This window comes from Myripristis murdjan, chromosome 16 (genome assembly GCF_902150065.1).
Source record: "Myripristis murdjan chromosome 16, fMyrMur1.1, whole genome shotgun sequence".
NCBI lineage: Eukaryota > Metazoa > Chordata > Actinopteri > Holocentriformes > Holocentridae > Myripristis > Myripristis murdjan.
The window spans coordinates 18373295-18398097 of record NC_043995.1 but is presented as its reverse complement, the minus strand read 5'-3'; the positions used below and the strand labels follow the sequence as shown (position 1 = coordinate 18398097).

The following is a 24803-nucleotide window of genomic DNA, read 5'->3' as shown; positions in this document are numbered from 1 at the left end:
CAAGTCCGTCTGGCCTGTCTCCTCCCTCACGCAGGCCTCTTTCCATTTTGTCTATATCAACGTAAATCCTGTCGTAAATATGCACATGGAGAGAGGAAGTGAGAGACTGACATGTACAGAGTTGAGGAGGAGTACATGGGCGGAGGAATGAAGTCTTCTCTCAGCAAGTAGAAATCACTCAATAGACATGTGGTTTGAGTGCTGGCATCCAAAACACCTTGCATGGCTGGCAAGCTAAAAAGCTTGAGGGTAGAATTTGAGCCAAACAGGGCTGAGGCAAAACGACCTTTGTTCTGAACGATTTAGTGGAATAGCATGGACTGAGCTAAAACTAACAAAGACAGTTGAATCAGTCCTTCAGAATCCCCAAAGCTCAGCACAAATGCACTGTGACCAACCAGCCATGGCCAAGCTTTTAACCCAACTGTTCCGCTATTTCTCCAAAGCCTGTCAAAGAGACAGAGAGAAGGAACAGAGAAAGACAGGGAGAAAGGTCTCTATTCTGAAGACAGGGTGATATCTTGCTATGTGTGCGTGTTTGTGTGTGTGTGCTTGGGTTCAAGCCAGGCTGCCTGTATGTGTTATGTGTCTCTGTTTGCAGCGTATGCTGTAACAGAGGGAGTCCAAACACGACATCCTCGCTCTAAGCAACAACAAACATGGCTGTGCCAGCCCTGTGCCAACTGCACCTCCCCTTCACCCGCTTCCAGCCCTCCCTTCGACCTCCTGCACTGTCAAACACCTCATGTCTCTGTGGTGTGGAAAAAGAAGGCCTTGAGGGGGTCTGCAGCACCACATGCACGCATGTATGTACACAGGCGCACACACACATGCACATGCACACACACACACAGCAAATCCAAGTTAAATAGGGACTATAGGAAGGACAACAAAAGATGACAAGAACAGTATCAGAGGCAAATGCAGCCGTAGCTCAAAGTCTCTGACAGCTTTCCAGGGGAAGCCCAGGGAGGAAAACAGGAATGCCAGGAATAGAGAGGGGAGAAAATAAGTAAGAAGCAGCTGGTCCCACCTCCCTGGACATGCCACTGTGTCACTCATAACAACTTTCCTTGCTGGCTCACACAACAGCCTGCTTTGCTTTCCATAATAAGGAGCTGCGCTGGGAGTTGGGGACTAACTGTCATCTCCTAGATCTACTGTAGGTACTCACAGAGGGAAGCAAAGGAAGAAAGAGGGACAAAGGGAAAGATGTAAAGTGTGGGGTTGAGAGAGAGGGAGAGAGAGAGAGAGATCTGCTTCCTGTTTACAGAGAGTGGAGAGCAGAGGAAACAGAGCAGCAGGCTACTAGACAGTGTAACCAGCAAGACAGCAATGACAGCACACGCACACACACACACACACACACACACACACACACACACACACACACACACACACACACACACACACACACACACACACACACAACCGTTCCTCTTCTCCATATCCTGAGAGAAAACACAGAACAGCTTTGGCCCAAAACCTTCCCATCTATCTCTTTCTGTCTCTAAGAGGCGGTAACATGTGATCTTTTCTTGGTTCTGTGTTTCCCTTCTGTCCATGCTCTGACCGGCAGCTGTGTTAACAGGATCAAGCTGCATGCATTTTCCCGGCTGTGTGCCGTAACGTTCCTGGCAATGCTCCCATTTCAGAACAGAATTTCTAGCAGGCCTATGGAGCATAAAATTATTGCCTCTTGTGTTGTGTTGAAAGGGTATGACTTAGCTGTGTAGAGCTGAAAATGAATTTTCCACACAAAGGAAACAGGTTTTTAGCAGCTAGTCTGTATGCTGAAAAAATATCAATAATTACAGTAATCTTTATTTTCATAAAGCACATATCTATGAATTAACAAAGTGCTTTATGACCTGGGATAAAAACGAAGAGTAATAAAATGCTATACCAGTCAAAAGTTTGGACACACTTTCTCATGGTTTTCTTTATTTTTTACAATTAAAACATATTTTGGTTTGTTTAACACTTTTTTGTTTTCTACATAATGCCATATGTGCTCTTTCATTGTTTTGATGTCTTCAGTATAATAAAAATAAAGAAAAAACATTGAATGACAAGGTGTGTCCAAACTTTTGACTGGCAAAAAAAAAAAAAAGACAGAGTACTTTACTGATTGCCAGAAGGGGAAATTACATTGTTGCAACTATTACAATATCATAAAAAACAGGGGTGGGGAGGTGCTGTCAGCTGGTCCCATGTTTAAACAATTTAAACAACACTGCTTTTACCAGTGCACACATCACCTCGAGCAGATAGAAGCGTTCCAACAACAAACTAAAACAAGTACAACCTTGAACCACCAACTTGTATTGATTGTCATCATCGTGCAAGGAGGCTTATAAAGTATTTAAAAATTATAAAGACACACTGACAAATAGTAAAAGAATCAGAGTGGGAAATATACAGAGAAGCGATAAAAAATAAATGAAGAAATAGAAGTATTATAATAAAAAAAAAATCAAGATTGAAAGAGAACAAAATCTCAAGCATTACATTAAAATCAAGTTCATGTCCAAGTTCTATGAAGTGAGGCTTACAGGGGGCTTACTGGCCAGACCTGCCCGTGGTAAAAGGGGATTAGTAAAATCTGGAAGTCAACTCTAAACCGAGCTGATAACCAGCGCTCCCACAGTTGGGGATCTATGGACTCTTTGTTTGGAAGCAGTTAAAATCCTAGCTGCTGCTTTTTGAATGAACTCAAGACATGGGAATGACTTTTGATGGAGGCAAGAATACAAAGTTGCAGCACTCTAGATGAGAGGAAATAATGTCAGTATGCTGATATTCTCTAAATCTGTAGAAGATCAAAAAAATCCTTTTTTCAATCTTCTGACTGCAGTCAGCTTTGTGTCTGTATGTCTGTGTGTCTATGCATACACACAGACATACAGACAAACACACACTTTCACATAACATACACACACCTGAGAGGCTGAACACTTCATAAAGTCTTTGCTTAATGTCAAATGTTTCCTGCGGGGTTTTTTACAGAAGTGTTTTCTTTCCACTGTAAATGTGCCCTACTGTACTCATACTGACATGGCAGTATGCTTTTATTCATCATTTGGTCAAAGCATGCTGGAAACTGATAGTAGAGTACCTTAACATATTTGGTACTTGCCTCCTTCTCTAAGTGCTGGAAGTTGTATCATCATCATTAGGTTAGTGTGTAATATACAGCCGTTAAGTAATGCACTGGGAAACCAAAAAGTACAGTTAATGTGCCACACCCATAGAAGACCCAGTTTGAGTATAACATGATAGTTGTGCAACAGAAAAGACCTGATATGACAATACAGGCTCACTGAATATGCTGAGTCACTGTGCACATGTGTATGTGTGTGTGTATGTGTGTTTGTGTGCGTAATGTCCTACTGCTCCAACATAAAGCAAATCTGTTCTTATTACACAGGAGATCTGTGAGAGAATGGCATTTTCCTTCCTCTTGTCAAGCAGTGCCAGGAGGCTATTAAAGCCTCCTTATCAACAAATCAAGATGTCCTCTACTAGCTGCTGTGTGTCATTGGCATATTGTCAGCATCATGTAACCTACCGGCCTGTCTGCCTGCTTGGCCCTCATTAATCTTGTTATTTAGCACTACTGGGTCAGTTCAAGATAAGATCTATGAGACCATATTTTTTTAAACAACAAGGCCATCAATAGCTTATTGGCTGCTGCAAAATACACAGCTAATAATCAATCACTGGGCAGACGTCTTGTTTATTGGTGCAAGTATGCACGCACGCACGCACGCACGCACGCACGCACGCACGCACGCACGCACGCACGCACGCACGCACGCACGCACACAGACTTCCCCCCACACACACTTCCCCAAACCCAGCTAAATGCTATCAATTCATATCATTTAATCATTTAAGTACCACCTCGCATGAAGCCAATAGGTCAATACTGACACTCCACCACACACAAACGTGCATGTGTGCACGCATGTGCGCGCACGCACACACACACCCGTGAACATGACATAACCTCCACAGTTTTGTTGTGACATGCAAATGTTTGGCAATAACTCTGCTTTAGTAACTGCAGGCAAAATCCAGTATGAGTCCCAGGCATGACTAATCTGGCCATCTCATTTCGAATCTGGTCTCATTCAGAAACTACACAGATTTTCATAACAATCACTAAGAGTATGTAGGCTTTCTCATAACAAGGGAAGATTAACACAAACACTTTTAGATCTCCAATATGTGCATCACTAATCTAACTCGAATTGAAAAAAAAGGGAAAAGAAAGGGCCTAAAAGGGCAAAACAGTCACAGGCTTGTGTTTGAGATTGTACGCAACTACACTGGCACAGCTGGGTTATCAAAGGCAAAATCTAAAGGGCACTTTGGCTCCTGCTTCACTTTGCATTGTTGTGTGACATTCTTCTGCCAGGCCGATCCTCCTACAGTAAGTACAAAGGCAGTGTCCTCCTGCTGTCTCTCCTGCAGTCCGCTCCCCGTCGAGCCGCAGTCACTGACCCACATCCCAGCCTCTGGCAGATTACACTGCAGCACATCAGGCGCGCACACACACACACACACACACACACACACACACACATACACACACACACCTACTCACACAAGCACATTCAAGCTGACATTTGTGTCTCACAGAAAAGCAATTTTTGATGGCTTAGCATACACACCTACACACACACACTTAGACACACAATAGGCCCGCTGTTCTGCAGTTCATCAGACGGCAGTGAGTGTTGATATGGCTATCAGTGTGACCGGGCTAGAACAACTCTACTCAAAGAGTCCTCAGACACACACACACACACACACACACACACACACACACACACACACACACACACACCACACACACACACACACACACACACACACACACACACACACACACACACACACACACACACACACACACACACACAAACACTCACAGAGTAGTGGCCTAGTAGTAGATAAGAGCCAGAGATGGATGGCTGTGTGTGTGCAGACCCAGAGGGAAGTGCTGTACCTGGGTCAGGGTGAGCCTGGGGCAGATAGCTCACTCTGTCACACAACTAAGATAGAGCACAGAGCTGCCACAGAGGGGGTCTGCCCTCTCTGCGCCCTCCTCTCTTTACTTCTCTCCTTCTATCTCTATCCAATTTGTTACAGACATTCTCTCCACTAAGTTTGGATACATACTGGGTATTCAGTCACTGAGTTAAGGCCAATTTATACTTCTGTGCCCAAGTGTTGCTGTAGCTATGCAGTAGGGGCAGCTGCTATGTGCACCTCTCCAGCTATGTAACTGCACGTAGGGCGCTACAAGACTATAAGAACTGTGACTGGTCTGCTGTGTATCTCTTCCACCATGTTTGTGGTTTATTTGCACTCACAATAAAAAATAATAATGCCCATGAAGTGTCTTAAAAGTTGGCAGCAAAATCCTAAAAATGAATTCTAAAACACACAGGCAGCCAGTGTAGGGATGCTCTAGGATTTGAGATAAAAGCCTGGCAGCTGAGTTTTGTTCAATCTGTAGCCACTCTAAACTTTTTTTTTTTTTTTATTAAGATGAATAAAAAGGGAATCACAGTAATCAAGGCATGAGTAAATAAAAGCATGCAAGATGGTGTCAGTGTCTTTAAAATCTAGAGCAGATGTAACATTTGCAATATTTCTCAGTTGATAAAAACATGATTGGACTAGCTTGTGTGGTGTTGAAAATTTAAAAACAGGGCTCCAAGATTTCTTGCAACAGATTTTGTGTTCTGTGAAGACGACACTGTGGCGGCAAAAGAAAGATGTGCTGAGGAAGTTCACAAATCTGTTCATTTTTACAACACCTCATCCCCAACTTAAAAAGACTGCCAGATGTCACTAAATTCTTGGCAAGAAATGTCCCATAACACTGGTTTGGACACTACTAATGTACCCACCAGAAGAGGCTTTTTCAAAGAATAAAAACATTGCGCCTGTTTTTATCTGTGCTTTGCACGGAGTAATCAACACTTGCCACTGTCATCTAGCATTTCAGAAGTGAAACACTGCTAAATTTGTGTCTTTTTTTGGGTTCACGCTATCCAATTACAAGCAATCCGGCACATTTAGAGTCATATGGATTCACACGTGGCTGCATTATTGAACCAAGTTTAGTAACCTGTCCTCCTGTGAAGGTGGAGAGTTTTAGTGGTGCCAGCAGCAGATCAAAACAAAAGCCAATTCCTGGGCCTCTAATTTTAGCTAAGTATGACTTACGTCGGGTCTTGGCTGCAATCTGTCTTTGCCTGATGCTCACACCAGTTAAGAAGACACAAAAAATTTGCTCAACATAAACAGCAGTCGAGACTAGCTAGACCTTGCTTGTACAAGAATTTCTCATCTTGACTCTAAATTTGGTTGATATGGTTATACTACACTTCCCAAGCATGACTAATTGCTAGCTATCAGGTGTCAAGGTCTATCCATTTACTCACAGAAAAAGATGTGTTTGGGGTAATTTCCTGTAGCTGGTTCAGATTACATTCTCATCCAGATGAACCACACTAAATAAAATGGGACTGTTGTTTGCTTTGCAGAATAAACAGCAGTCCCATTTAATTTCACTTCTCTCACATGTTCATCGTATAATCACAGGGATACTGTCAAGGTACTGTGGCTCTGGGCCGTGCTCTCATTATTTGTAATCTTGCTGAAACTTTGAGGAATTGAGCTTATTCTCCTGCTCCACTCACTGTAATTCTCTCTGGAAAAGAGTGTCAGCTAAATGCCTAAAATGTCAAGTGTACCAGGGATCTGATTTTCTCTGTGCTATTTCTGACTACAGGGAGTACTGGCTGTAATAGTTTGAGAAAAGCTAAAAGGTATTCATGAGGTCCTGGTATTGTGAAGGGAGGACAGTGTACTAGTTGAGAAATCTGAATAACTACTCAAACCAACTTGCTACTGTGTCTGCTGCCAGTACACAATGACATTTAGGCCTAACATGTTCATTTTTAATTTACCTTAATGTCTTATGAGACTTCTTTGTACTGGTATATGAATGCACCATTAAGTTTTAACTATCTACTCAAATTGAAAAAAAAAAAAAAATACACATAAATAATTACTTAACTGCTCGTAAAAACACCACCTCTGAGTTTTAAAAATGTTCCACAACAAGGTTTTGAGTTTAAACATACACGGTTTGAAGCTGTTAAAAAAACCTTCAATATTTTGAACAAAGGCCCATTTAGAGCTCTTATCCAGATACAAAAGGGCTCTCTATTTTTTGGGTGCAGGCAGAGAGAACTGAGTCGCAATGCCATGATCTCTGTAAATCCTGTCTGTATCTGGGCTTGTCTTCATTTACCAGCTCACTGTGAGAAGCCAACCCAACATGCACAGGCACACATAAACACAGCCACATGAAATATACAGTACCTGAATAATTCAAATGATATGTACTGCACAAAGCACAATTTTTTCAATGTGGTACTCAAAATTTCTTTCAAAAAGGTTTGGAGTGCAAAAAAAAATGAATGTGTGCAAAATCACAAGGTCCCAATGATACAGTCCCACAGTGTTTATGAGATGTGCTAGGCACATGCACAAACCACCATATGACCACAAACAAAACGGTATGCACAGCCCAAAACAACAGGGTAAAATCTACAGACACACAGCGAGGCACCCTGAAAATTAATCTAGACTAAATAGAGATATCTGTGTATGTGTGTGTCACAATTGTTTCTCTGTGAGTCAGCAGAAATTGAACACATTCCATTTCCTCTTATGGCGGGTGGGGGGGATGGGCAAGGTGCAGGGCTGTCACCATGGAAACTATGTCTTTTCCTGTGGGGTCATATCTCAGACTGAAACAGATGCTATGAGCAACATACAGACGGTTGGAAATCACACACAAATAATTAAGGAAACTAACAGGAGCTACATAGGGTGACTTGATGCTGTCTTGAAGTCGTTCTACAAGACACAACCACACGCTAAAAGGGCTGGGCTGCAGACTGAGCTGAGCATCACAGTTCACATTCTTTCATTTCTGTAGCACTGCTGAAGGTGGCATTGTGCCTCTAAACTTTCACCTAAGCACAGGCCAGATTATACAGACAATGAAATCAAGGTTCCCTTTGCATCTGGCTGTATCTGCACTGAAATGCGTCTCATGTCCAGACTGGGCTCATACATTGTCAAGCTAGACTGTATTTACATCTTACTCCTGTATGCACAGTGAAATCTGCTTCTAATCCCTCCTCACAGAAGGCATATTACTGAGCATGTCACTTACTCTCATAATTACATCCCAAAATCTGACAGTAAATGGCTCTCTTGTCTCGCTTGTTCCCCATCCACAAGTACCCCAACCAAGCAGGTTACCGTCCAAACTGTCAGACACCCGTTTGATATGTGTGCTTGCTGGTGGCATCTGTACGCAATAATTATCCTCATTCACTCTTTGTGGATTTCTGGTGGCATATGACACAATGAATCGCCACTTTGTCCTTTTTTAATATAGCCAAATGTGGCACTACTCACCTCCACTGGTGGACTGACTGATCAGAATTGTATTCAGATGCAGTCCCCCAATACACATGTTCACACCAAGTTGTGTGATATGGATAAAATCTTGTATTATGATATGGATCATTTCATATCTTGATAATGATATCACAATATTGTATGCTTCTTGTGAATTTGATGAAAAAGTTGGCTGTACAAAATAACCACACCTAGTTTTTGATAATGCTGTGAACTAAACACAAGTGAAAGGCATTTTCTCTGTTCTCCTTTTATTTGGAAGTGCTCCCCATTGGCTGTCCTGCCTCTCATCGTTCTTCTTTAAAGTGGTAGAAGAGGTTTGTTATGTTGGCTTCTGATGTGAGAGCGGGCTTGTGGCCTACTTTGCAAAGTACTGTTTTCTGGACAGTGACAGATTCCTTATATCCAAACCGCATCCAAAAAACACAAATACTCCCCTTCTTAGGTACAAGTTACTCATCTTGTCTTGGTCAGGCTGAGTTATGCTCTGGACTGGAGTGTTGTGAGGAATTTCGTTCTGTGTCCCTATCCTGCATGTTTGCTTGCAGCTCAATGACATAAAAATTCTGCCATGATATATCGCACAGCCCTATCATTAGGTGTAAAGCAGGTCAACAAGCACGTAAATTTGTGCTCTACCTATGACAAACTGCATACATGCATAATGACATAATACCTAATATTAGTCATAGCTTCATTTACTGCACTTGAAGCCCAAGATAGATACATACAGCCCTTACACCATATAACTGCAATGCAGGCCAGTAAAATTTCAGTTTTCCATAAACACTTTGGGACAATAGCATCAAAGAAATCACTTCTTGTGGTTGTGGTGCACACATTAAAGCATGCTTGAATAAAGTGGCCAATGAATAATAGACTAATTTACCTAAGAACAAATAGCCTTTAAACCAACACAAACATTAGGACCTACATAACAAATATATAGGCCTGCCAGTAAAACAGCAGTTGTTTGCATCTAAAAACTCAGTGGAGACCTAATATGAACATTTTAGTTTATACATGCACTACTGTCTGAACTAAAATGTGCAATAAATACATCACATTTAAGACATCCGTAGTAAAATGCATCTCATGTATGCAGTCTCTCATTTGAAATAAATTAACATCTATCAAAGCATTTCATTCAGTGTAAGTAAGTGTGATTTCAGACAAATTTTCTATCAGTTCTAAGTTAATGTTTCTTTGTGGACACTCATCACCTGATGTCAGCTCAACTCGGCAGTGTAGTGCTTTGGACACGGGACAAAGACCAGTGACGTGGAAACTGAGATCAGAAATAGAACTGTAATTCCTCATCAGACGAGAATAGTTGGAGAAAAACACACTGCAGCTAGCAAAGAGATGAAATAAACCTCAGCTGAATACTGGGCTAAATCCTATTTCCTTATCATTAAGCCAGCAGAAACACTGTGTCCGTCCAGCTGAGACGTAGACTAAACTGCATGGGACAAACTGAATCATCAGTAAAGGTCCTACATGCTGTCTAAAACATACTGCACCAAAGCGTTGGCTTGATGCTCTGCAACATTTAGCTATGCAATGTTGCTATTTACAAGGAGTCAAAGTGCAGTGAACACGCCAGAGACATGTGATATCAATGAATGACAAAAAAGCTATGCAAAGGTCACACTCCCAGGTGTATGAACACACATGTACATACATGTGAACACATACAAACAGACACAGAAAGACACACACACACACACACACACACACACACACACACACACACACACAGCAAAAGGCAGAAACAGCTAAATAGATATAAAATGTCCATACTCTTACACACAAAAACACACATACCAACACAACTAAAGCGTACGTGTTTGTTTTAGCCTATAGTTGGTTCCAGCCTGACTGTGTGCATGGAGCTGGCAAGACTCCCTGGTGGCACTGGCTGACCCACTTCTATGTAACTCTATCCCTAATGTGACCCACTGGAGAGTCAGAGCATAAACACACACACACACACACACACACACACACACACACACACACACACTAGGATAAACATGCACAGAGATGCACATTTATATGAGGGTGCGTGTGTATGAACACACCCTCACACACAACTGCTTGGCTGAGATTCCCTGACTGCAAACCCTGCCAGGCTGTGAAGTACAAAAAAAAAAAAAAAAAAAAAAAAAAAAAAAAGAGCAAAAGGCTGCTGATGGCTATCAGTCTCTCCTTCTCATCCTTCTCCTTTTTACTGTTTCAGTCAGTTTATGTGAGGTTTAACCATCTAGGTTTCTGCAATCTGATGAGGCTCAACTAGCTTGCAACATCCGGAATGTGCTTCTGTAAAGTTTATATTACATCTAGATTTCCAATTTAGGGCAGAGAAGTCAATCTAATGACACCAAAATCTGGTTACAGGAAGTGGATATGTTACATCAATAAGCTCATGTTTCAACTGTGAGAAAGAAAAATTACGTGCACCTGGACAAAAAAGTTGTTTATACCAGATATTTCTCTCATTTCTTTAAACAAACAGCCTAAACAAAAATATGTTTGTTACCTGTGGATCTTGATTTACCAAAAAAGATATGTTTGACAGTGAACAAGATTAAGCCACGGTATCTTGTATGGCATGTAATGTTTATGTAGGCAGTGCTCTAAATTACCTTGTCTTGGCAGCAGTGGTGGATTGAACCTCAAAAACTTAGAGCACCAGGAAAAATGTAGCTGCCACAGCCCAGCCAAGGAGCAATATTTCTCTATTGACAAATGGGCAATGCTGTAAATTCATTACAATTTTATATAACCACACATGGAACAGAAATGCACACCAACATTTACACAGAATGCGAGCTGACATCACTTTAACCATGTCTGATACAGCTTCCACCCTCTTTAAGGATAATTACTGTTGTTTTCAACATGGGCCTTGTTTTCCTGGTTTCTGGCATAATTACGACCGATTGCGTTCAAAATTTCATTACTTACTTGGAGTGTTACTATAGAGTTTGAGGTTGTTTGAGTTAGCCTGGAGCTCTGCTGTTGAACTCACACACACAGTAACACCACAGCAGCTGAACACAAATGCAATTAAAACATGTATTTTCAATACAGTCTACACTGCAGTCAAAATATGGCTTTAAATTCAGCGACTGAATTATCATGACTTTCAGTCGTAACAGCCAATTTGGTACTTGTGATGTGGAACATAACACTGCATTTTTCATATTAACAGAATATCTATCATAGACTGAACACGGCATCGAAGGGGTGTAGCTAAAGCTAGTTAAAATAACCTAATACGTGCAGTTTTAAATTAAGTATATTATCAGAAACTGGACGCAGGATGGTCCTACTTTAGTGAGTGTAATTGTGTTGATGTGCTTTAATTGCTTTTTGGATTCAGCTGTTGGAGGTTGCAATGACCCGATAAGTGTAAATTGGCAGGTAGTGTTACCAGCAAACTCAAGCTTCTTCAAGCTCTATAGCGAAGTAAGTAATTGAATAGAGATGCATCGATCGATTGGCTGGTGACCGGAATCAGACGATTTTCAGCTTTATCGACCATGACCAGTGACTAGCTGATCATTCTCAGATATATCCGATTCTGTGCCGGATAAATTTACATGCATGTGCCACACAATGGTACCCATCATACACACAATAGCACAGACAATAATGCCACAGCCACACACACAGCCACACACACACACACGCACACACATTCTTATTCACTGTGAGTGCTGAAGACACAAACACATGCATATTGTCCTCTACATACTTTACATACAATGTTGCTTCTCTCAAATGAAGCTAAAGTCCTGTTATAGCCTCCTCTCCCCATTAATCTTTATCATTTGATTTTTTCACCATGCTGTGTAACCATTTATGCACTGTTTTACTTTTTTTTTTTAACAAAATCTTTTTAAACAGATTTCTTCCATGTTAACAGGAAAGATAAACAAGACTATGACAAACTCACGGTACACTGCAATTCATATTCAGCTGAATTTTACTTGCACAAAAAAGCTCTGTCCAGTAACCTGGGGCACCTCTTTATTTTGAGATGTGTTTAAATGAGTATGAGGGAGGGTCCTGTAACCTAGTGCAATTTTGAAAAAAAAAAAAAAAAAAGTTATTTTATAGTCAATGAAAATGAGGTTTGCTTTTGAAAATAATTGGTATTATTCTTTAAGATCACATCTCAGCATTTCAAATATAGAAATGGCCCAAGTGCCTTGTTGAATCAAACTGGCGAGTAAGGAAGGTGAATGGCCTCAACTTTTATATGTGGATGTGGCAATTTTACACAACTAACAGCTAAAATTGTCAGCACGTAGCATACATCATTGTAAACCTGATAAGTGGGAAGCATGGACACTATTACAATCTCATTTCTCTTAGAATAGGTGGATGTCAGATTAGATGTTATGCATCTAGCACAGCACTAAAACCAAGCAGCAAAGCTAAGGAAAGCCAAGTGTGTAAACAGGTCTGTTTGGTGTATTACTACCAAGGCCCCTGACATCAATTCAGTGATCAGATTCAGAAAAAATAGAGGATTATTTAAAGCAAAAACTGCCTTAGAAAAAGTAGCCGGCTGGAACAGAGTTGATAATCGGCTATCTGGCTGACAGCTGAGGCTTGTGGAATGTTTTCTCATGAGAGGAATCCTCATAAAGGGGATTTGATTTTACCCAATTAAAACAAAGCAACAATTTAAGGGTAAACAAAGTTAAGCTGATGTTTAACTGGCTAGAACAGAAAGGAAGACAGTGTCCCATTACACCACCAGTACACCAGTAACACAAAGCTTTTTTTCGTTTTTGATTGTTAGATGGTACACAGGACCAGACATTATTAAAAAAAAAAAAAAAAAAAAACAGTTAGTGCGCTTGCAGCAACTCAATACATCAGTATAAATGTTACTCTAAACACTGTACAGTTTACAGTTTAGTTTAAGAATAAATCATAATGACTTATAGTGTTAAGCACTGAAAATTGGTATTATTTAACAGGTAGATGAATAGAAATAGTAAACTACTGTACATGCTGCAGATGAAACTCTGTCTGAGAAAACGAGAGACAAATGCAAATTATGCTATTTTACCACAAAACTGGCACTCACATTATGGTGAAAAAGCTGCAGACAACGCACCACAAGTGTGATTCAACAGCATAATTTCAAGGCTATATCACAGAAAGTTATGGATTATGGATTAGCTACATGTCCTTACCTTCTGTAACAGCAGTGTGTGCAAACGAATCCAATGGGAAATATGGTCAATATGTCTTTCCTTTCCACTAATATTAACTTTTTAACTGAGTGTTGGGCAATTTCACACATCTCCAAATACTGTGACTAAAAAGCGTTAAGTCAACGGTTATAAAGCATTGCAAGCATGAGATAGGGGGAAACGGCCTCATTTTTATGTTTCACTTTCATTTTCACAATGGGAGTCTGCATTGCACTGACAGCACTCATACCGGCTGTGGAGAGAAATCTGACTGATGCCGAGTGGCCAACCAGACAAAGTCTATGTATGGGAAACAGTGGATTACAGCATGTGAAAACAGTGTGTAGCACGTTCTGTAGGCAGTGCAACTAAATGAGTTGTTTGTTGTTTTTGACTGTACAAGGCAGCATAGTGGTGACAATGTCCAACGCCAGCCGTGCAATAGCTTTTATAGGCTTTTGACTACTGTTAATAGAAGAAAGAAAATGCATCACACTAAGCCAATCTTCCATTCATATGCTCTCCATACTGAACAGGTGCAACATCTAAAATGTTTAGAATAATTTTGCAAGTAAAGACAAAACTTAGGCATCTGCATATTTTAGTTATCTTTCACCTTAGGACAAGGCTTGTAGGATTAAGAGTCTCATCCTCCCTATAACTGTGCATGCGTATATTTCTGTCTCTGAAGAACAAATATCCAGTAATCAGCACACAGCAACAATGCAGGCACAGAGGCTTCGGCTAGTTTGGCCACTGTCTGAATAGCTATGAAGTACCTCAAACATAAATACTGTTGATTAATCAGAAAATTAATTAAAACTTGGCTGTATGTGAAAACATTTACTCCGGAGCTAGACTGGAAATCTAAATCTGCTTGATTCTGTTGACAGCTACAAGGAGTTATTAAAAAGGGCATTCATCAGATTTCCACAATACTGACAGTTTCAATTAACTTTCCACCTCTCCATGAACAGGTCCTTTGTCATATTACACCATAAAAATGAAAACTTAAATTCTGATTGCAATGAACCTATTCAAATGTGACAGTTAACCTATATGGAGCAAAGAGCGGAACTAAGTTCAGCAGCAGTTCACAATTGTGATCTGCAGCTAAAAATACTTCCTAGCCACACACAGACAAGCATATTGTTCTGCCACTAATTTCAAGTCTCGTTACATGTGTGGGCAAAGGCCTACTGCTTCTGTCTGCAATAATACAAATGCTAAAATAATGATTATGAAATATAAAAATAATAAACCGCACATTCATCATTTCTACAGTTAAAAAAAAAAATTACTTATCACTCCCTGCTAAACATAATTAGCTAAATTACTAGTTACATTACTTCTATGTTACTGCCCAAAACTACTGTGCTACTGTAATATGATCAATGGTCCAGGTAACCTTGTCATTCTCAAAAGAGACCTGCCTAAATAATGACAGACACAAAATCTTTCTTTTAACATTTAAAGTAAAGATAGAACCTATAACATTTAATTCCACTTTTCAAGTCATATTTACCCCTTTGTTGGCCTGTTCAAGTGTGCCCCTCTCATAATTCTGATATTTGCAACATGATTTGAAGGCAGAATAAGACAAGGGAAGCTTCAAAACAATATTAGACCAACAAAGACTTTATAGAGGCTAAAGACAGTACAACCTATCTGTTTAGATCAAAAACTGTAACGTGATTACTACTGATACAAGAGCAAGAATGCCTAAATTTACTAGCCTATATTACAAGTAAAAATAATATGATTACAGTAAAGCATTACTTTGTAAAGTGCTACCTCCAACACTGTATCTAAGCAATGATAATCTAGCAAAGCAATGTAGCTTAAGTCTTGGGGGATAGGCACATTGGTGTGACCTCTTCGTGCAGAGTTTGTGTGTGTGTATGTGTGTGTGTGTGTGTGTGTGTGTGTGTGTGTGTGTGTGTGTCTGATCCGGCAATGGTCTGGAAGAAGGAACAATGGCATTCCTGTACTCTGAGCTCCAGGTGGCTGTGGAAACCCAATCCCAAACCAAGCCTTGCTGGCACACAGATCGCCGGGAACGCCGAATGCTGCTGCCTCCCTCCGGAGACAGGGGCCAGAATAGAGCTATTGTTCCAGACTAGAGCTCAGAGCAACAAATGCACTAAAGCCACCCTCTAAGACAAGCGCGCGCGCGTGCGCACACACACACACACACACACACACACACACACACACACACACACACACACACACACACACACACACACACACACACACACACAGAGTATGGATGCACCTTTTCAATTTTTCAACTTTTTATTTCCTTGAGGCTTGAAATTACAACCCACAAAGCCAACCTTTTTACACTTTCATTTTGATAAAGTAACCATAAAAATTAAGTGGAAAATAACATTTAAAATTAAACATTAAAAATTTAAAATGGAAACCCAAAACAAATTGCTTGCGCAAGGGTGAGCAAGCCTTATAATTGGAGGTTGTAATTAAGTTCAGATTAAAATTGTTACATCCCAAGGAATATTTTGATTTTTTTTTTTTTTTACTATCAGCATCATTGCTATATGATGGAAGTATACATACACTATGCCTCCTTACTCACTCCTTTGTACCTTTTTGTAAGTGCTGAAACAACACACACACACACACACACACACAAATACGGGAGCACATCTGCTGCTGAGGACTGAAAACGCAGCCAACAGGGCAGGAAACACATCATAAGGCTGCATGGCCTTGAAATGAGGAACATGATTCATTTCCTGTCAATGCTGGACAGTCATGCCTTAAAACAGGGCTGGGCTCGGTCTCACAGCTGAGAAAAAGGTCCTGAACATGACACACAAACCCAGGTCAGTTAACTTGAGGGCTGAAGAGTCACGCCCCTGAAGTAAGGCTGCATGTACGCATGTTTCAAGAGAGTGACTGCCATATTTAAACCTACATGGTCAAGTCCTGTGCCTCCTCTTTCCTGATGTAGCCCAGCTGTAGACCACACAGCCAGTCCGGCATAATGTTCAAAGCTTTCTGCAGCCTCTGGCCAGGCACAAGCTCCGGTGCCAGAGGAGCCGAGCTACAGGTTGCAAATGAGTACAGCAAACTCCCTACAGCAATACAGCGTATTCTCCACACAACCGCATACACACACTGAGGATAAATAATACATGTCCCTCTTTTTTTCTCCTTTTGATGAACATGACAGATTCATTTAATTGGCTCCCTGTCAATCGTACATCTTCATCTGCTGTGTGGCAGTTGCGGACTCTTACAGGATTGACAGTGAATCCATTTTCTTATCTCTCGTGATAATTACAGCACTGTTAATGCATGCTCACTCATGCATGCTTATTTTCTGTCTGTCTCTCTCTCTCTGTCTCACTCACACACACACACACACACACACACACACACACACACACACACACATTCACACAAAAGCCCCACATATTTCAACAAAAACCCACAAAAGGTCTCTTACTGATTTAATTACAGAGATGCAATTAACCTCTGTTGCAAAATGAGGGAGGGGTTGCAAAGCTGTAGCCCTGTCAGGAATTCAAGAGGGTTAAAAGGGCCTGTACATTTTTTTTTAAACTAATCAAAAGCATCTGACCTCTATCAGAACATCTCAGGCACACCAAGCACAAACAAGGAGTTAAATTTAGGAGGCAGAGCTCATCTCCCCTCACGCAACACTGAAGTTGCGCTGAAGAAAAATACCTTTTTACTGTCATAAACGAAAAACTTCAAGTCTTTCATGACACTGACATTAAAGTTCTCACCATCATATTTGTACAAAAGCTGCTCTTTTCATGATGAAGGCAAAGCTTCCTGTAGTACTACCCTGTCTGGCGACCTTTAGCCAAAGCATGTCTTGTCAACTATCTCACGGAGATTTGAATAGACATTTAGGGAAAGTCGTTGCAGTCAAATGCGGCAAGTCAGATCTGGCACCGGCCCATCCACGATAGACCAGGCAGTTTGAGCTAACGTTACATGGCTGGAAAGTATCTATGAGCACGATGCTGACTGAGACAGTCATTCTTTCATCAACTCAACCACAGACTGCATTTGAAAATAAACCAACCGGCTGCTATTTAGCGACTGGGGAAAGCTACTCCTTCAGCAACGTATTTGTTTAACGGTCAGTCGCATCACATCCCGTTGCTTAGCTGCTTCTGTCAACAAGAACAGCCTCTGCCATAGTGCCAGTCCGCAGTTATGTTGTTAGGAGATAGTGGCTCGGTGCCTTGCAAGGAGTACTGGCCATCAACGAGCCCGTTACGGAAAATGGGTCTGAAAACAGAAACTATCGGTCTCGTTTTAAAATATTTAGTTCACTTACCTAGAGTGACAGGCGAGACCTCAATTCGCTGCCGTGGCGCAAGAGACCGCAAGCTAGCTAAACGCCTCGACGAAGCAGAAAACTATCGCCAGTAGTGGAGGATATCGGCTAGCGGGCTAGCTAGCGTTAGCGAGCTAACGGTGAGAGAGTGTGGTCCTCTCGCTGTCGACGTCTCGGTGCCTGAGAGAGATCAGTTACCTCAAAAATGAATCCGGGGACGACGTGTTTCTGACGCCGGACACGGACAGAGGAGCGCTGCCCAGTGTCAAAACATGATATTATAATAAGACGTCCGCTGTGAATATAACTGTGGGTTCAGTCGGCGGCAGCGCTCTGCGGTGTAATTTCGCCTGGCGGACGTGCTGTGCTCGGCGCGGGTGAACAGCCCTGCCTCTGCCTGGGTCGGTGTGGCTGGGCTGAGCTGCTGATGTGCAGAGGAACCAGAGGCAGCATCACTGCTCATCCCTCCCTCCACTACCCCAACCCGGAAGAAATACTACAACTCATCTGATTTCTCTGTTGTATAATCAAATTATACTATAGCTCCATCCAAATGTGTCCAGGTCGTTGTCAGAGCTATACTGTAGTGCAGACTGATGTGAACACAGAAATTATGTTTTCACCAGCCTTGATCAGTGGCATATTCAAATTTAGGCTGAATTCCCCAGGGAAAAAAATGCCAAACTTTTTAGTTTTATCATCATTTCATTCATTAGAAGTTTTTACAGTGGCAGAAGAAATCTGTCTGGATATAGTAATGATCATTATAGTAATGATTATTGGTTATGAATATAGTTAAGATTTGGCAGTTTTAAGCCAGCTGAGGGTCAATGATGGTTACTTCCTTTCTCACAATGTGATATGTGCCTTTTGATGAGAACCAACAAAATAAGATGAATAATTTTAATATATCAGTTCAGATTCTATATTCCTAACTTTTCTTTGAGACTTTGAAGTTTACTCATGCAACACATCCAGGAGGAAACAATGCTAGGTGAAAATACCTTGCACTATTTGTACAGACATGAATAGCCTCATAACTCACTGGTGGCTCAACACTGGCTTTATATAGCCTGGTTCAACTCAGGTAAAAACCTCTCACACTATTGCAGGCCTATAGGGAAGCAGTTGCTTTTCTTGAACAAGAGAAAGTTCAGCCTCAAGATCCTGAAATACTCTGTGGGAACAATTTTGTGAGAGAGAAAAAAAAAGAGTTTCAAGTCACTCTTCAAGCATGGCTAGTTCAGAACAGCATATTAAAACATGATCTAGTGCGTTTCAGTAGTGACCTTCATCAGGGAATAGTAAGCACAAAACTGCATTAACGAGCACCTCTCGGCCTTTGTATTTAGTGCATTATATATTTTGAATTAGGTATGCAATAAAGACTTTTTCAGTCAAAGACTTGCACTGAAAAAACAACCCCGCAAACCAAAGAACACCTTAAACAAATGCCTCCACAGGCACACTCCCACCCTGTCCTCTTTGAACTACACTTTCACAGAGGGACTGAAATATTACCCTCTCTATGAAAACATAGCATGCAAACAGTGTTTCACTTACCCCACTCTATCTTATTAAGTTTTTTTTCTGCTCTCCTCACTGATCCATCCATCTACTGAACATAACAGTCAACAGCCCCGCAATTTTGTAGCCTATTTATCAAAGCTTCTTTGTGGTCTCGCAGTCTCGTCTAATGGCAAGTTCCCAAGCTGCTGCCTTGCATATATTTGGGTTCTCGATTGCCTCTGAAAGTCAAATTTGGGACACATTACGCTTGATTCATCTCTGAGTTATTTGGGAGACAACAACAATGCTGATAAAACTGATGAAATGTCTTCATAATTTGCAATATAGACCTTCACATTCATAGCCCCACATTACATGTCCTACAGAAAATGATAGGCTGGCTCTGGTCTTTAGCCTTTTTGCTATATTTTTTTATGTCAATGAGCTGGAATATGTCTATCAAGCTCAAAGCATTGCCATGACAGGTCAGTATCACAGAAAGCCATGACGTAAACCTGGTTTTATGAGCCACCATTTCTTGCCACCAATATGCCATCAATCCAATCAGACCCTAAGATGCAGCTAAGGGCTCTACATTGCTCTATGTTTATATATATTGAGGCTAAAAACTAAAGGCGCAGAAGAAAATTGGCTGCTATGTTCCACCTTGAGAAGAAAGAGTACTGTTTTATGGCAAATTGGTTATACTCTGTTACAAGCTACTATAAATAAGATGTCAACAGTATTGCTCACTATTACCTGTTCCATCAGGGGAGTGTTTAAATGTGTTCACCGTGGGCATAACCTCTTTCTTCACAATTTATTACCACAATAAGAAAAGCACTTGGGAGTGCTCAGGCCATTACCAGGTGCCAAGAAAAGCTAGCTGCCTGAGTCAGTGAGTTCATTTTCCTCAGTTGATACCAGTTCATTCACAGGGATGGCAAATTGAGGTTCCTGATTGGCAATACAGCCTCGGGTGTAATTTTGTCAGAGATTCACTATGTCCAATATTTGACATGCTGGCGTATAGTGTCAGTCCACCTTCTCAAATTTACAAATACAAACTGGTTTGTGTCAGCATCACTGCCAAACTCTTGTTGCACATAATGATGTCAGCGAGGAGCTAGTTCCACCTATACAGACAGAAGAGAATCTGCCTCAACTTGATGAGACTTGAATAGCAACACAGCTGCACGTCTTTGTAGGGGTCATTAAGTATGTATTCATGGAGCTGGAATCTGCGCAGGGAATGATAAAGTGTGTGATACAGACAACCTATTCGCATTCTCCTGCGACAAGTGTACCTTCTTTTACTAGTCATAATACATCTGTAGCAGGGTCTCAGAGCCTTTGATCTGGGTCTGTTGAAAACTCAGACTGACAACAGTCACATCCCTCATTTAGAGGTACGGGAAAAAAAAGCCATGGAAGCTCACAAAAAACATGACATTTCTGTTATCTTATGGAAGAACATATTGTGTACACATTTTGTTTACTAGTTTGAATTTACCTGCTATGTGGAGATACTACAATTTTCATTCTTTAAATATCTTCAGTGTTTAAAAGATGTGTTCATGCCTCTTTAATTCATAAAATATTATACGAATGTAGGGTTACAAATGATAATGTAGAAGCCTTGGAAAGAAGAATCTTCTCTCCAGTGTCTTCCCTATTTCAATCGCATTTCTTTGATGGTCTCATTAAAGTAACAGTAACACTAACAAAAGAGGATGTTTCTTTCTCCTTTCAAGTAAAAATAGGGGTCCACCTGTCAAAAAAAGTGGATTAATGATGATAATACAGAAAATGGGAGTTTTTGCAGTAGTGTTTGTGATCACTGAGGGAGACCCTGCTAGTGCAGCTGTTTCTTCGTCAGTGCCTTACTCATATGGTGTAACAGCACAGCTGGAAAACTGAGGAACACACTCTCTCACACATGTACTGCACATTATCTCTATTTCACAGATGCTCAAAAACACACATGACTGATCTTGTTACCTCGGTACCTCCAGAAGTGATTTCACGCCATACAATGCACCACCTCTCCATATGCACCCCCCACCCACTTACCCACACACACACAGACACACACAGGCACACACACACACACACACACACATGCACGTATGCATGCATGCACACGTGTGAGCTATCCATACACATTACACCCATATCTGGCACCAGTCAACGACCTGCTGACACAGATCAATAAGTTTTGCTGCAGGCTGTGGCTTAGATCTTTGGCTCACACACAACACAGAGTCACTAGAGCAGAACACTCCACCAGCATGCTTACATAATCTGCTTTTCAATTACATCCATAGTGAAAACGTGTTTGTGGGTATGTGTGTGTAAAATTGAAACCTAATTTAATGGTGAAATTTCATGTTTTTTTTTTTTTTTGTTTTTTTTTTGGAACTGGACAATTCCATGTAGCAGAAAATTGGGTACAACAGTGAACTGAGCACAGCACAGAAACACTGATTATGTGACAGTGGAGACATCTTGCCATCAGACTGAAGAGCCCTGTGTGGCACCCTGACTTGTTTAGTTTGTGAGCTTGAGTAGAGCAAGTGGTTTAAAATAGAAAGTGTATCTTTGATGTCGCTGGCTGCTTGGTGCTGCTGCCTGACAGGTGTTGTGTTCATGAGGAGAGGGGTGTTCGCTTGGGTCCAGTGCTCCACAGTTCCAGCTCACAGTTTAACTTCAACTATAAAACATTCATATCTGTTTGCAACTGAGCTCCAGCAGAGTCTCTAGATATACTTTATTCATGTGGCTGGCAGCGGCAGTGTGCCAGCCCTGAAAAATGAATGAGACATTAGGAAAGACCTTCTTCTGAATCAGCAGTTCCCCAGTGGATATGGCCCTCTGTTCACCCGGAGACGGGGCAAGGACAGCAAAGTAGCTGCAAAGTTTCTTAATCTTTCTCCCTCTCTTCCTCTACCCAAACACATCTTCATGCAAAGTACACCAAAATTCTCAACATCAGCTTGGAGGAGATTGTGCGGAGCTCTGATGTGTTGATGTGGTACATCTTCATGTCCTCTCTGGATGCTGACAGGTCCCTTGCTGGAGAGCAAGTGTAAACTGATGGATGTGCTAGAGGCACTTTCCATCTCAAAGGTGTTTGTGCAAAACAGTTTGACTGAACAACAAGAGAATAACCATGTACCTTCAAAGGCATGGGGATGGTGCTACAATCCACCAGCAACCCAAGACAATCTCAGACTTCACACTTCTGCTGACAGGCATGCTTGTGTGACCTCCAGATGCCTAATTACACCACAGTTATTTTATTGATCCCTGTACGGATCAATAATTTGACCTTTACAGGTATGCAGGTTATGCACACATACAATTACCGTACTATGCTTATTAAACAGAGCTGTGGCAGAGATTAAGCACGAAGATACAGTATGACTCCTTTTAGTCAACCACCCCCCCATATTTGAATGATTTATAGGTTAACAAAAACAAGTCTGATGCCAGTTTGCTCCTTATCACACACATGTAAGGCTGATCGAGGACATGGATAGAAGGTTTTTAAATGTGTGCATGTGTGCATTTATACCCACACCTGTATGTGCTTGCTTGTGTGCATACATATTAAACAGAGCCTTGTGCTATACAGTGAGGGATTATGGAGGACAAAGTTATTTATAATACTTATCAGAACATTTATACATACATACATACATACATATATATATATATATATATATATATATATATATATATATATATATATATATATATATATATACATATATATATATATATATATATATATATATATATATATAATTGTATCAAAGTTAGGATTTGAATTGATCAATAACGTTTACATTCATGATGTAAATATATACCATAATCAAATTAATGCTTTATGTGCATATCAATGCTGAGCGACCAGCAACACATAGTCAGGTGCTGCTGTTTGCAACCTCAGAGTCACAGTGGAGGAGGTGAGAAAGCTTTTGTTCGTTTCTATTCTTGGTGCATGTGGGTATGTAAAAGACAAAGGTGTGATGAATCATATGGTGGCTGTAATTGCACTGTATACAAACACTTCACTGTTGTGTCAGTGTGTGTGTAAATGTATGTGCGTACAAAGCATTAATGCTGGCTGGGCAAATATCCTTTCCAATCATTTACAGCATTCACACTCCCAGAGGAGTATGCAGACCTCTAGAGAATGCGGTTTGCAAACCAAAAAGGGCTGCATCTTCTAATGAAAATTTGTGTGTTTGCTTCAGCCTGTAAAAGTAGCTGGTTGAGTATTTTAAGCAGTATTTGATGTCCTTGTTGAATTAGTAGTTTAAAGCAGTACATAAAGTACTTGAAGCAGGGCTTGATGAAGTTGAAGCAGAATAGTTAATGTACTTTTGCAGTAGCTGTGGTAGACTAAGCAGTATTTGAAATAGCTGAATCAGTAACTTAAGTATTTTCAGCAGTAGGTAAAGTAATTGAGGCTGTACTTTAGTGGTGTGAGTAGCAGCAAAAATAAAAAAAGGTAGTTGCATATAAACAACACGGGGAGGGAGAGAATGTACATATGCCTGTGTGTGTGTGCGTGTGTGTGTGTGTGTGTGTGTGTGTGTGTGTGTGTGGATGGGCGTGTGTGTGACAGGAGGGCAGTAAGGGGTCAGATAGCCTGCAGGTTTAACTTATTACACAAAAAAGGACGGTTGAGAAGAAGTGACAGCTATGTCAGCTGGAGGAACAGAACTTAACATTGTACATGTTGTCACTGCGATGCCATCTCGCTGTAAACTAAAGCAATACACACTCATTATAATTTCTGAAAACTGCATAAAATGTAAACTGTGATTTCTCAATACCTTCTTAAAATATCAAAAAATTGTTTCACACCAATAAACTATCACTCACACTGACCTGTTTAAAGTTCAAATGAAGTTTGTAGTTCAAAAAGGGCTGGGTTTGAACATTCTGCCCATAGACCGCCATTATAAAAAAAGCAGATAAAAAGTTAAATAATTTTAAAAGTCAGAAAGCTATTAAAAAGTTGAATACTACTGGTAATGTGCTACATAAGCTGAACATTTTAAAAGCTGAATGACGTTTGTCGGTTACAGTGTGAAAAGGTTGCAAGGGTTGAAAAATCAGCTGAAAATTGCTGAAAATGAATAGATTGAATGCATCCCAAAAGACTTTTAAAATTAAATTGTGAAGAAAAAAATCTA

The 24803-nt window shown here is 40.8% G+C and overlaps 1 protein-coding gene across 2 annotated transcripts in view; it reads right to left on the bottom strand.

The window, feature by feature from the left end:
* Positions 1–18499, bottom strand: part of galnt1 (UDP-N-acetyl-alpha-D-galactosamine:polypeptide N-acetylgalactosaminyltransferase 1) — a 46597-nt gene extending 28098 nt beyond the window's left edge. The window contains exon 1 of one of the 2 annotated variants that reach the window (XM_030072531.1): positions 18085–18499. The gene's annotated coding sequence lies outside the window, so the exon portion shown is untranslated. The remainder of the gene's footprint in view (positions 1–18084) is intronic. The other variant, XM_030072532.1, reaches the window with a different exon arrangement.
* Positions 18500–24803: the final 6304 nt, after the last annotated feature.